Source organism: Tupaia chinensis, unplaced genomic scaffold, assembly GCF_000334495.1.
Source record: "Tupaia chinensis unplaced genomic scaffold, TupChi_1.0 Scaffold000652_1, whole genome shotgun sequence".
NCBI lineage: Eukaryota > Metazoa > Chordata > Mammalia > Scandentia > Tupaiidae > Tupaia > Tupaia belangeri.
In genome coordinates, this window is record NW_006160173.1 from 330,759 (window position 1) to 342,062 (window position 11,304).

Here is an 11,304-nt window from a genome sequence, read left to right on the forward strand (position 1 = left end):
ATTATTTATTTTATATTATTTTATTATTGTTATTGGTTAATAATTTGCTATAGGGCACATATGCTCACCAGAGAAAGAAGGAGAGAGAGAGAGAAAGCAAGCTACCAGGCCCAGGACTCAATCTGAGGTCAACCATGTAGGCGTCCAGCATCCTTAACCCCCAACCCATCTGCCTGCTGTTACTACTGGGTCATCAGAAAAGCCATGACATGTTTTTCTATACAAAAATACCTCATGACTTTTCCAATGACCCAATACATTTTTAAAAGACTTTAAATTAGCCCTTAAATCTTCAAAGCAGAGCTCATGATTAGTGTGAATTTAGAACATGAGAGTTTTAAAATAGAATTTAAAAAGATCTCTCCATGTATGAGAGCATTTAATAAATTAAAAAAAAAATGTAAAAAACCTGACCTTAAAACTCAGGAAGGTGTATTTTCCATTAATGTGGTCTATTCAAATAACTTCCCTTCCAGAAACAAAATAAGGAACAGCCAACTAAAAATCAATTCACCATGTCTAAAGCCGCCAGTTCCAGAAAGAGCAAGAGCAGATATAATATGATTATGAGGACTCAGAGCATTCAGGACACATAGCTGAAGCCCACATAAATTGCCAGCCAAAGGGAAATGTTTCTGGATGCCCTACTAATGGGGATTTACAACAACCAAGCTTTCCGATATGAGTTTCTGTGGTGAGGTGGATCCTATGTCCAAAAATTAGGCTTTTATAGTCACAGATGCTGCCAAAACTTTAGCTCATTACCTCTAAACAAGTCTTCAATAATTACAGCATTAATATTGTCAGGCATTTAGTACATTAAAGCATTCCCCACTGTTAGGAAGAGTTTTCTAAAAACAAACACAAAGAGCCCTCCCTGAAGTGATTGTTATTTTACTCTAGATAAACTTGAGGCACAAAAAGAAAAGCTTTCATGACATGATGAAATGTGTTAGTACCGAGGATACTCTGAAGGATTACTTTAGTACTATGTATGGTGGTATGCAATAATAAACCTAAAAGAAAAAATCAGAGCAAAAGAATTGGCAAAGATTATCTCTTCTATTTACGAATGATTGTACATAACTTGCCATAAGTGTGTAGTTATTAAATCACATTTACTGTGTGTACATACACAGAAACATACACACACACACATATATATAGCCAAAATTTCTGAATTGTAGAAATATTTTTAAATTAAACCCTGATTATGAAGTTTTTTTTTCTCTACTTGTGGATAATGCAGTCAAACTAGTTAAACTGGAATCTACTGATGCAGCTCACACCTAAGAGAACGTGGATTTGTGTGTGAACCTCAGCTATACAGCCATAATAGGACACCACTAGGTTGTAGGTCTGGATGGAAATGACCAAACACAGATTTTTAGTAGCAAATGCCAAGAAGATGCACAGAAATGGAGATCTATCTCAGTAAATACAAGTTTGGGCAGAAGTCCTTAAGAATTCAACTTAAAGGAGTGCCGTGGCAGTAAAGCAATGAGTAATGAGACTGACCCACAGACACAGAAAGGTTCTTTTTTTTAAAAAAATTGATTTATTTTATTTTATTACCTTAAATTACATGTATCTTTACAGTATATAACATTTCTTTTTATTTTTTTCTGTCAAAGTTTAATATAATAGTTCAATTAAAGTAAAGAATGTTTATAAGCTATAAATATGTGTACTTTGCTTTAAGTTTATCCATTTTAAACAAGAGATCAAGGCACAGTATATTTTTTTTATTCTGCATCGTTAATGTGCAAGATATCCCCACTTTCCTTGAGAAACAGTATCATATCTAAAATATACTTTGATAAACACTGAATATTAAAAGATTTTATGACACTAAATATGCAGATTGAATAGAAGTGAACGCAAGCACGTATCCTCCAAATTTCTAGTACTCCAAGAGTATATGACAGCATCGATAACACGAAGAAAATGTTTAGGTTTATTTTTAAATTCAATATTATTCTGCTTGTTTTTCACTGAAGGGCCTTAACGATGAAAAGGTACTAAGGTTACCCCCAAGGAAATGTGTCTGGCATGCTCTTGATGCGTCCTCTCCAGCTGAGTGAATGGATTACTGCAGTTTAGGAGACCTGGTGAACTAAGAAGGTCACATTCAGCAGTGAGGCTTTCATTATCAAGTGGTACTAATTGAGAAGTTTTAGGGTCCTCTTCCTGTAAGATGTTTTGTGATGGTATATTTTTCTCAGGGCAACTCATCAAAACATCCTGTGACATAATTGACCAATTTAGTTCCATTCCTTCCACAATGCTTGAAATGTCTTCTTTTTGTTTAGTACTAAGATCATCTGCCATACCACCAGCAAGAAGGGGCAAACTCATTCTTTCGCTGGGTAAACAATAGAACTCAAAGTTTATCTTATTTACATCTTTAATTAAATCTTGTAATTCAGGGCACTGAACATCTTCTACTACACTTTTTCAGGAATATTTGAAAACGAAGTCTTCTTATCAACATGTTCACAGTTAGTACTCTGAGGATCAGGATTCTCTGGTGATGTAGTATGTCTTAAAAGGCCCATCTCAGCCGTGCTCTTGTTAACAGATGGGAGAGTGTTGAGCTGCATTGTGATGTCCTTGGTTCTTTGGGTTCAGATCACTAAAATAAGAGATCTGTCCCTAGGCGCAAAATGGAACCGCAACCACAAATAAAGTAGGTAGAAAAGAAGGTTTAATAGAAAGAAAGGAAAAGAAAGAAAGTACACCCAAAAAGGTTGTTGGGCGGGTGGATTGCCAGGTGGCAACAGTGCTTGGTACTAGTTAACCGTTATTTTTATTACTAGCGGTCATGAATATTCATTAGTGGGAGGCCCCTTACACTGCCTATGTCCTTCCTTTAAATTTGAATCCATGCGTTTTCTCCTGCACCTGTGCACCTTCCTCACAGGTAAAGAATGAGGAACTTGATCACTTAATTGCGTGTGGTGCCGGATGCGAGCCAGGTTGCTTCAATTAGATTGCCCAATTAGTCCATTGCGCTAATAGGAATTGGGGCATTGACCAAAACGCTTGCTTAGGTTTTTTTGATAAGAGAAAAATTTACAAATCATCCCTGTGTGCTTCCCTCAGGCCTCAAGGAAGGAAGATGGCAAATTGCCTCGCCCTCCTGGCACCTGGAGCTAGATGAGCCTTTCTCTTTTCTCTTAGGGCTGCCGGCTCATGGCTAACTAACTGCCTACCACACTCTGAGATACAGCTTTGCTGACACTTGGGTGTTCTAAGTCTTTGAGAAAAACGTTCAGAAGAGAGAGAAAGTCCTGGGAATGATTTAACAGGACTCTCAATTCTGAAAAATCCAGCATTGAATGCAATTTTATCAGGTTCCTTTAGTATCACAGAGGCTGCTACCTCAGCATGTTCTTCCTGTTAATTCTCTCATTGCATTTTTTATGGCAGCCAGGCGATTTCTAGCTGCAATCCTTCTACCATCGTCCAGATTTGGTTTACTTGCTACTCGTGAGACATTTTTTTTTTCTGAAAGACGTTTTTTATTCATGTTATTATTATTGTTCTGCCACCCAGATTCCTCAAGTTTGGACAGATTGGTAAATTTCTTGTTTACATCTTCTATCTGGAACCTAACCATATCCCCAAATCCGTCCAGATCTGTACAGGTAGTCTCTTTTTCACCTCGTTTGTATCCATAGCCATTCACCAGTCCCTCAAACTGTTTGAACATTTCCTTCATAAGGATTCTTGTCTGACCAATGAACTTGTCTGTATGAATAGTATCTTTAACATCATCTGGAATGTCCAGTTCAAGTTTCTTGCTCCACTCAAGGCAACATGAAGTTAATTTCTCAGTTTCGGATTGGAGAGTATTTCCGAAATACAGCACATCATGCTGCAGCTGAGATAGCTGACCTTCATTTGTTTCAAGTGATGGGACTTCTTCCTTTATTAGAAGGCCATTTGAATTTTTAGTAGTAGCTTCATTCTGATTTAAGACATGTTTTTCATTCCAAATTGTAACAGAATCCAGAGGACATCGTAATTTACTTGAATCTTGTTGTATTGTCTCAATAGAGTAAGTGTCACATTTCTGTGCCAAAATTTATTTTGCTGCTTCTTGAGTCTTGTCAGCTTCTGTTTTTAAAGGGGTCTAAGTGTAACTGGGTGTCAAGAAAGCATTGGCATTTCTGGGAGTCATGGGTGTTACTTGATAGGACTTCACACCCTCCAGTGGCTAAAACATAACAAATTCTTCCATTTTGTTCTTGCTGTATTTGTGTTATGTAAGTTTTCCATTTTTGATGAGATTCCATCTGGAACCATTCCACCTGTTGCACTGGTTTGTGAATCCAAAGTATTTTCTTCACTATCAATTTTTTTAAAAAATGAGCTTGTCAGGTTTTATTTCTATCTTTTTAGCAGTTTTTCCTTTATTTGGTGCTTTTCTTTCTGCTTCATTATCATGAGTAGCTCTTGTGGTGGGCTTTCTTGTGGTAGAAGAGACTGTTCCAGCAACCTGCTTAGCCACTTGAGTCATTCTCACCCAAATGGGCCCTACAGGCTGTACAACCATTTTTCTCTCTGTCCAACACTTTTCTTTTTTTCAGAAGTTTGTCTTTGTCCAGGTTGAACTGCTCAAACAACAGTCCCATTATCAATCTTAATCTGCTCCATTAGGTCTTTAGCCTTTGACCTTTTAACCCGTATAGAAGACGGCATAGCTTAATTGGGTTCAGTTTTTTTTGGGGGGGGAGAGATTTTTGCTATAGGGCATATGCGCTCACAAGTAACACAGAGAGAGACAGAGAGACAGAGAGACAGAAAGCAAGAAATCACCCCCCAGGAGGGATGGCCACGCCGCAAACCTTCCTCCTCCATTCTCCTCTCGGGATCTTGGGCATGCACACACACATGCCCAACGTGAATTTAAGCCACCAGGTCCAGAACTCGAACCGCGGTCAATTACATGGGAGTCCAGTGACATAGCCATTACACTAACAGCTGATCCCATTGGGTTCAGTTTTCATAGCACTCTGTTTTGATGAAAGAAAACAAGGCGTATCAGGGCTATAGAGACCCGCTTGAAATAGTCTTCGTTTAGCTTTTTCTCTCGCTGCTCTTTCAGCGTTTACAGTTGTTTTTCTTCTTTATAGTGTTGGAGCATTTGTTTTCGTTGATCACCTACAACAGTTTTCGTTGATATTGGCTTGACACTGGCCTCTTCTGGAACAAGCTCTTGACATGTCTCATCTAATTCAACAAGAATTCTACCTTCCAAGGTTGGAATGTTGACATCTTTCAAACCAATGTGTCTGTTTCGTTCATATTTTTTATGCCTATTTTCTTTCTAAGGCAGTGATTTCCTGGGAACAATTTTAGTTCTAATCATGTTAGTACTTAAGTCCTGTTTGTGTCTACTGGCAAAATACGATGAAGACATCCTGAGGTACCTTCTAGCATGTAACTTCAACAAAACTAAAGATAAAGGAGCCCTCTTGGTCTAGACGACTGCCATTGCCCTAACCTTTCTTTTTCCAGCATGATTACCATGCATATCATTCGAGACAAAGACATTACTATCCACAGCATCATCAAATAGCTTTTTATTTTTTCTGATTATTATTATTTTACTTTCATTTTTTTAACATTCAATCACTATACATCATTTGGTTTGTAAGGAGAATTTACTTAACATGAAATACTTCTCAGACCAGTCCAGTAGAGAATACTACACAAGTTATCATCAGCAGGTAATATGAACCATTTCCCACACAAAAAAATTCTGAGTTTGCCTGTCTGTGATCTGGGACTGGTTGAAGCTGGAGCTGAATGGCATGAAGACCTCAGTGAGAGTGTCTGACTCTCTGCCTCTTTGTCTCCCTTGTCCACAGAAGAAAGAAAGAACCCAAACAGAAGTCATTTTTCCCAAAAGAGGGAATATATAAGAAGAAAAAACTATCACAGACACAGTAGCTCAATATTCACTACCAAAGTACAGACAATTTTCTCTATACAAGACATCAACATCTCTTTATGGTCTTAAATACTGAATTATCCCAACCAATATTTTTGGACAATTGAAAGTGAATGATATACTACTTTGCAAATTGTGGCTGATATTTCTCAGTGTATTGTACAATTAAATAGTAATCTCTTATACTGTTTATGCATAATTATTTTAATCACTTGTATTCCTATTATTATACATTCATATTAATTTTAATATGCATTGCTCCCTTTTATACATAGAATAATATCAACCATCCTTTAATCTGAAATATTATTGTGTCGTATCAGTGTACTGCTTCAGTTCTTCTTTATATATCATATGCTACAGAGATAGGGAGGTTTTATTTGTTCCTGAGATTCAGCAGAAAAAGAAATGATTTTTCTTCCCAATTGAGTCCAATGAGAAAAATGCCCTTTATTTTACAGACATCACCAAACACTGTGGTGCTTCCTGTGAATCACTTCTACAGGAATTCCTTGGGGCAGACACCTATTACTGTTCTGTTAAATCACTTACTCTCACTATGGAAAAAGATACAATTTGACTCATAGGTTTTCCCTGCCATCTTAATAATAGAATAACTCTGTCTCTCATTTTTTAATTTCTTAATTTGTATGTGGTATTAGAAGAAGGCACAATTATCTCCCCAAAATCTCACCTTGATGTATCTGTACATCACCTTTATGGCAACAGTCCTGTGATTTGGAAAGAGCTTCTAACTAGAAGGGAAAGTCCTGAACCATCATGACTTGTGACCTTGAGCAACTGTCATTTTTGCTGTCAGAGTCATAATTTTCTCATTGGAAAAAAAAAAAAGGTTGATAAACTATACACTTCATATGGAAATTTTATCTTTAATATGTGAACACAAACTTCAGGTTATTGCATCTACATGGAGGGCTGGAAAGGTAAAAGATCTCTAAATCAATTTAACAATTTAATACTTCGAAGGTAGATGAAAGATGCTGGGTCTTTCATGGTAAGCACGGGAATAAAGCATACTTTTCATTCTCCACAGACGTTAAAGGAGAAAATTAGTTAACTGTACACATAAAGAAAAGAGAAGAATTATTTACATGGGAGGAAAGGAAAACTTACAATGTGTCTCATCAACTTTGGTTTTTGTAAGTACGTATATGAACGTATGTAATTGGGAAATTTACTTCTAAGTATGTCTACATTCAGGAAATCAAGGCACAAAATTCAGATCATTAGCAGAATTTCAGTAAGAAAGAATGTACAGAAAGATATAAAATTCTTGGTTTGGGGAGAATAAAATGTTTTTAAAGAGTTAATTGTTATCAAAATCAATATTGAGATATAGTTTATGCACAAAACAATTTATCATTCTAGTGAATATTCTATGAGTTTCAACAAATGCAAATCCAATCCATTAGTCAAAATTAAGATTAAAAATATTTTATAAGCACCAAAAACAAATAAAAGTTCAACCTTCTTCCCCTTTTAAAATTTACCCCCCCCCACATAAGTCTGTTACTGGTAGTCATTAATTTATCAATATTTTCTGTCCATGTAGTTTTACCTTTTCTTTAGTATCTTATAAATTTATGAAGTTTTGTGTCTGACTTTTCTTTGTTAGCATAATGTATTTGAAGAAATGCATATTTCCCCATATGTCAATTGTTTTTTATTCCTGAATAGTATTCCACTGTGTGGATTCACTATGGGTTATATATGTATTCCTCAGTTGTCATGCAGGTTGCCCTGTGTCTGACTTTTCTTTGTTAACATAATGCATTTGACGAACTGCATATTTCCCCATATGTCAATTGTTTTTTTATTCCTGAATAGTATTCCACTGTGTGGATTCACTATGGGTTATATATGTATTCCTCAGTTGTCATGCAGGTTGCCCTGTGTCTGCCTATTGTTAATAAGATTACTGTAAACATTTGCAGACAGGTTTTTATACAATACACGTATTCTTTTCCTTGGTTTATTATTTGATTTGCATTGCTTAACCAACTGGTGTGTATTTAAATTAATTATTTAAATTAATCAGAAACTTACAAACTCTTTTTTCAAGTGTTAACAAGTTTTAACAGTCCTGTCAGCAACGTATGAGAGTTCTTATTGCTCTACATATTTGCCGGGATTTGGTACTGTCAGTTCTTCTGTTTTTATTTCAGCCATTTCTCTTTAGGTATATAATGTTATCTCATATGTTTTATTAAACTTCAGTTTGTAAATGTTTGATGAGTTTAATGTATTTGTGTATGCTTATTTCTCCTCCATTTACATTACTTGTGAAATTTCACTTCCAAGAGATTACCCATTTATTTATTGAGATGTTTGTTATCTTATTACTGAACTCAAGAGTTATTGATATATTCTGGAAATAAGACCTCTATAAATTATGTGTTTTTACAAATTTTGTTCTTCTAAGCTTTGTCTTTTTTATAAGATTTATTTTGAGAAGTCTTTAATTTCAATAATGTTTATCAAATTTTCCTTTAATGGATCATGCTTTTACTGTTAAGATTAAGTATTGTTTAATTCAAATGTGGATGCCTTCAACTTTAAAGCGCTGTATTTGAAATATAATAAGCCTACTGAAATAGTAAGTAAAAAGTCACTTACTCTGAACTTGAGTAAATTTGTGAAAATCGCTGAATTTATTGCTGTGATATAAATTTTTGGTGTAATTATCATGACTCCTTCACAGAGTTTCTAACAAGTTTACTGTAGAAAAAGTAATGAAAAGGAGGATAGCCAATGCTTTGCCCAAATAAACGGGTGTTGATCATTGTTGCTACTTGCCAGTTCATGTCAAGCATGAGGGAAATAGAGAACTTTATATTTATTTAAATAGCTCCTCATTTACCTATTTGTCAAAGTACTAATTAAGGAACGATCATGTGTAGAGAATGTGCTAGCAGCTAAAAGTCCAAAAACAAATAAATTAGACATGAAAAGGGACAAAAGATATAAAGGAATGGACAGTGTTTTGAGAGAAAATTATAGGTATCTCCAAATTTAGATTGGGACTGAGAGAATAGTTTACCTGAATAAATTATATTTGACCTATGATGTAATGAATTAATAAGAGTCATGTGTAGAGTAGTGGAGTGATATTGGGAAAATAATTTCAGATACAGGAACATCATGTATGGTATCTCTTCTGGGAAATAGGTGTGACACACAAGGAATTGATGTGAGAAAAGTAGGACTAAATTATAGAACATGGAAGAGGAATTTGTGAAGTCGAAGTGAAGGCAAGTCCGATTGTGCAAACCCTTGTCGGCCATCTAAGGACCTGGCTATGTGACAAAGTATGGAGGCTTGAAATTTTCTTCGAGTTAATCTTTTCAAAGAAGGGAGGCCCACTCTATGGTCAACTCCTTGATAAGAACTGTCAGAATGAAGCAGTGGCCCGCACCCATTTATCCATCCAAAGCAATAGTTATGCTTCTTTTCATTCATTTCTACTATAATTATGACAGAAACTCTATGAATGAGGTGTGATAATTAACATCAAAACTTTATATTGCAGTAATAAACTCAGAAAGTTTCACAAATTTACAAAAATTCTGATCTTAGAGAAAGATAAGAGGACCTAAATTCAGGGCTAAACATATCATTAATTTCTCTCCCATTTATCATTAGTGAATGGCCACCCACGCTGACTATTCTAATTGGATGTGGATGTGTTGTACTGAAACTCATGTAAGGACATCTGCGGGTATAGCGGATGGACCTGACCAGGAAATCAGAGAATGAATGGGGATAAAGAAGGAACTACTCATGCAGCAGGTAGAGAGCCACATTTGCTTCTCAACTTTAACAATGTGGAGCTAGGACCTACGTATTATCATGGTTGAAACAGCTTGATGAGTGGGGTCCATTTGCTAAGCTGACCGTAAGTTTACTTTTGAGTGGAATCACTTCTCACTGACCTTCCTATATAAACTCACAAACTATAAATACTAAAGGAGCCAGTGCTTGGGGATATGATGGTTCTGAAGCTGCTGCTGATTTCACTAGGTCAACTAATTCTTGAAAACCTTGAAACTGCTCTTCCCCATACAGCCATAATGCCATGGCATGATGACGGTGAGTGCACCAGTGAAGAGAAGGTGGGATGAAATGTGATACTAAGGGTTGGATATTACTCCGAATGTGATATGAAGGTCAGTACATTATTTCATTTTACATTTATTTTTTTACTATCCAGGTCTAATTAATCAGTGTTCTCTTAACTTTCTCTTTATTCCTCCAAACTCCATACACAAAGAATAAATAGATGTTTTGGAACTGAAGGTAATGCACACAGAGAAACCTGTTGAGAGAGTAAGCAGAAAACTCAGAAAAGCTGGATAGTAAAGGAAAGAGATGTAGGATCAAGGAAAGCATGTAAATGAGAAATAATAGTGGGAATTCAAATGAATTAGCAAAAAGTGATATCTATAAGATATAAGAGAAAGGGAGAAAATTGAAGACATGAATTCATTAAGAAAACGAGAGGATGGATTGCAAAGTCAATGTGGAAGAACTGGCCTCTACAAGGAAGAGGGACAGTTTTTTCTTCTAAATTGGAGGGGAAAAAAACAAAGACTGAAGCATATGGCTATAGGTTTCTAGAATTTCTAGGAGAGATAAGAGAGATCCCCATAGTCACTTCTGTTATTTACAAGAAATTCTGTTCCAATATCATCAGCCGAATGTGTGTGTCAAGAGTATAAGAAGATCTAGGATATTTGAGGTCAGAAAAATACATCAGCGTCTTTAGGGAACATGAGGGAGTAAGTCAGATAGAATTGTAGCCTCTATATTTTAATACATTTTCAAGGAATTACTGCCATTGGGTCATCCTTTTGAGGAGAATCAAAATATGACACTTGGGGATATAAATTCATATAATGGGTCTAGTGCAAGAAAAGAAAAAGGAGATAACAGATACAGTGAAGTAGAGTGGTTAAGAAGAGAAAATTTGTACTCATCTCTACCAGATACTGGCTGCACAATTTAGATGAGTTATATAACTTCTATTTTTTAACATAAAAATATAAATAATTGTAAATCAAATAAATTTAATGTATTAAAGGACTTAACATGTGTAAAATATTTCTCACAAAAACTTGTGTATATTGAGTCTTCAGCGATAATACTAGTGGAGATAGAAGTAAAGGTACTTATTACTGTTTCAGACCCAGCTCATTGGAATAGCTGTTTAGAGAAAAGTGTATCATAATCTCTTTCCCAGCTAATTCTTCAAACAAATCTCTTTTCTACTATCTGATTTCTTCCTTGCTCTGTACATGTGTCCCTTTATTTCAACTTTGTCA

General features: G+C 35.6%; 1 pseudogene; it reads right to left on the reverse strand.

Moving 5' to 3' along the window:
* Positions 1–2,004: 2,004 nt before the first annotated feature.
* LOC102469224 (disks large-associated protein 5-like) lies at positions 2,005–5,428 on the reverse strand (annotated as a pseudogene).
* Between the last annotated feature and the right edge of the window lie 5,876 nt (positions 5,429–11,304).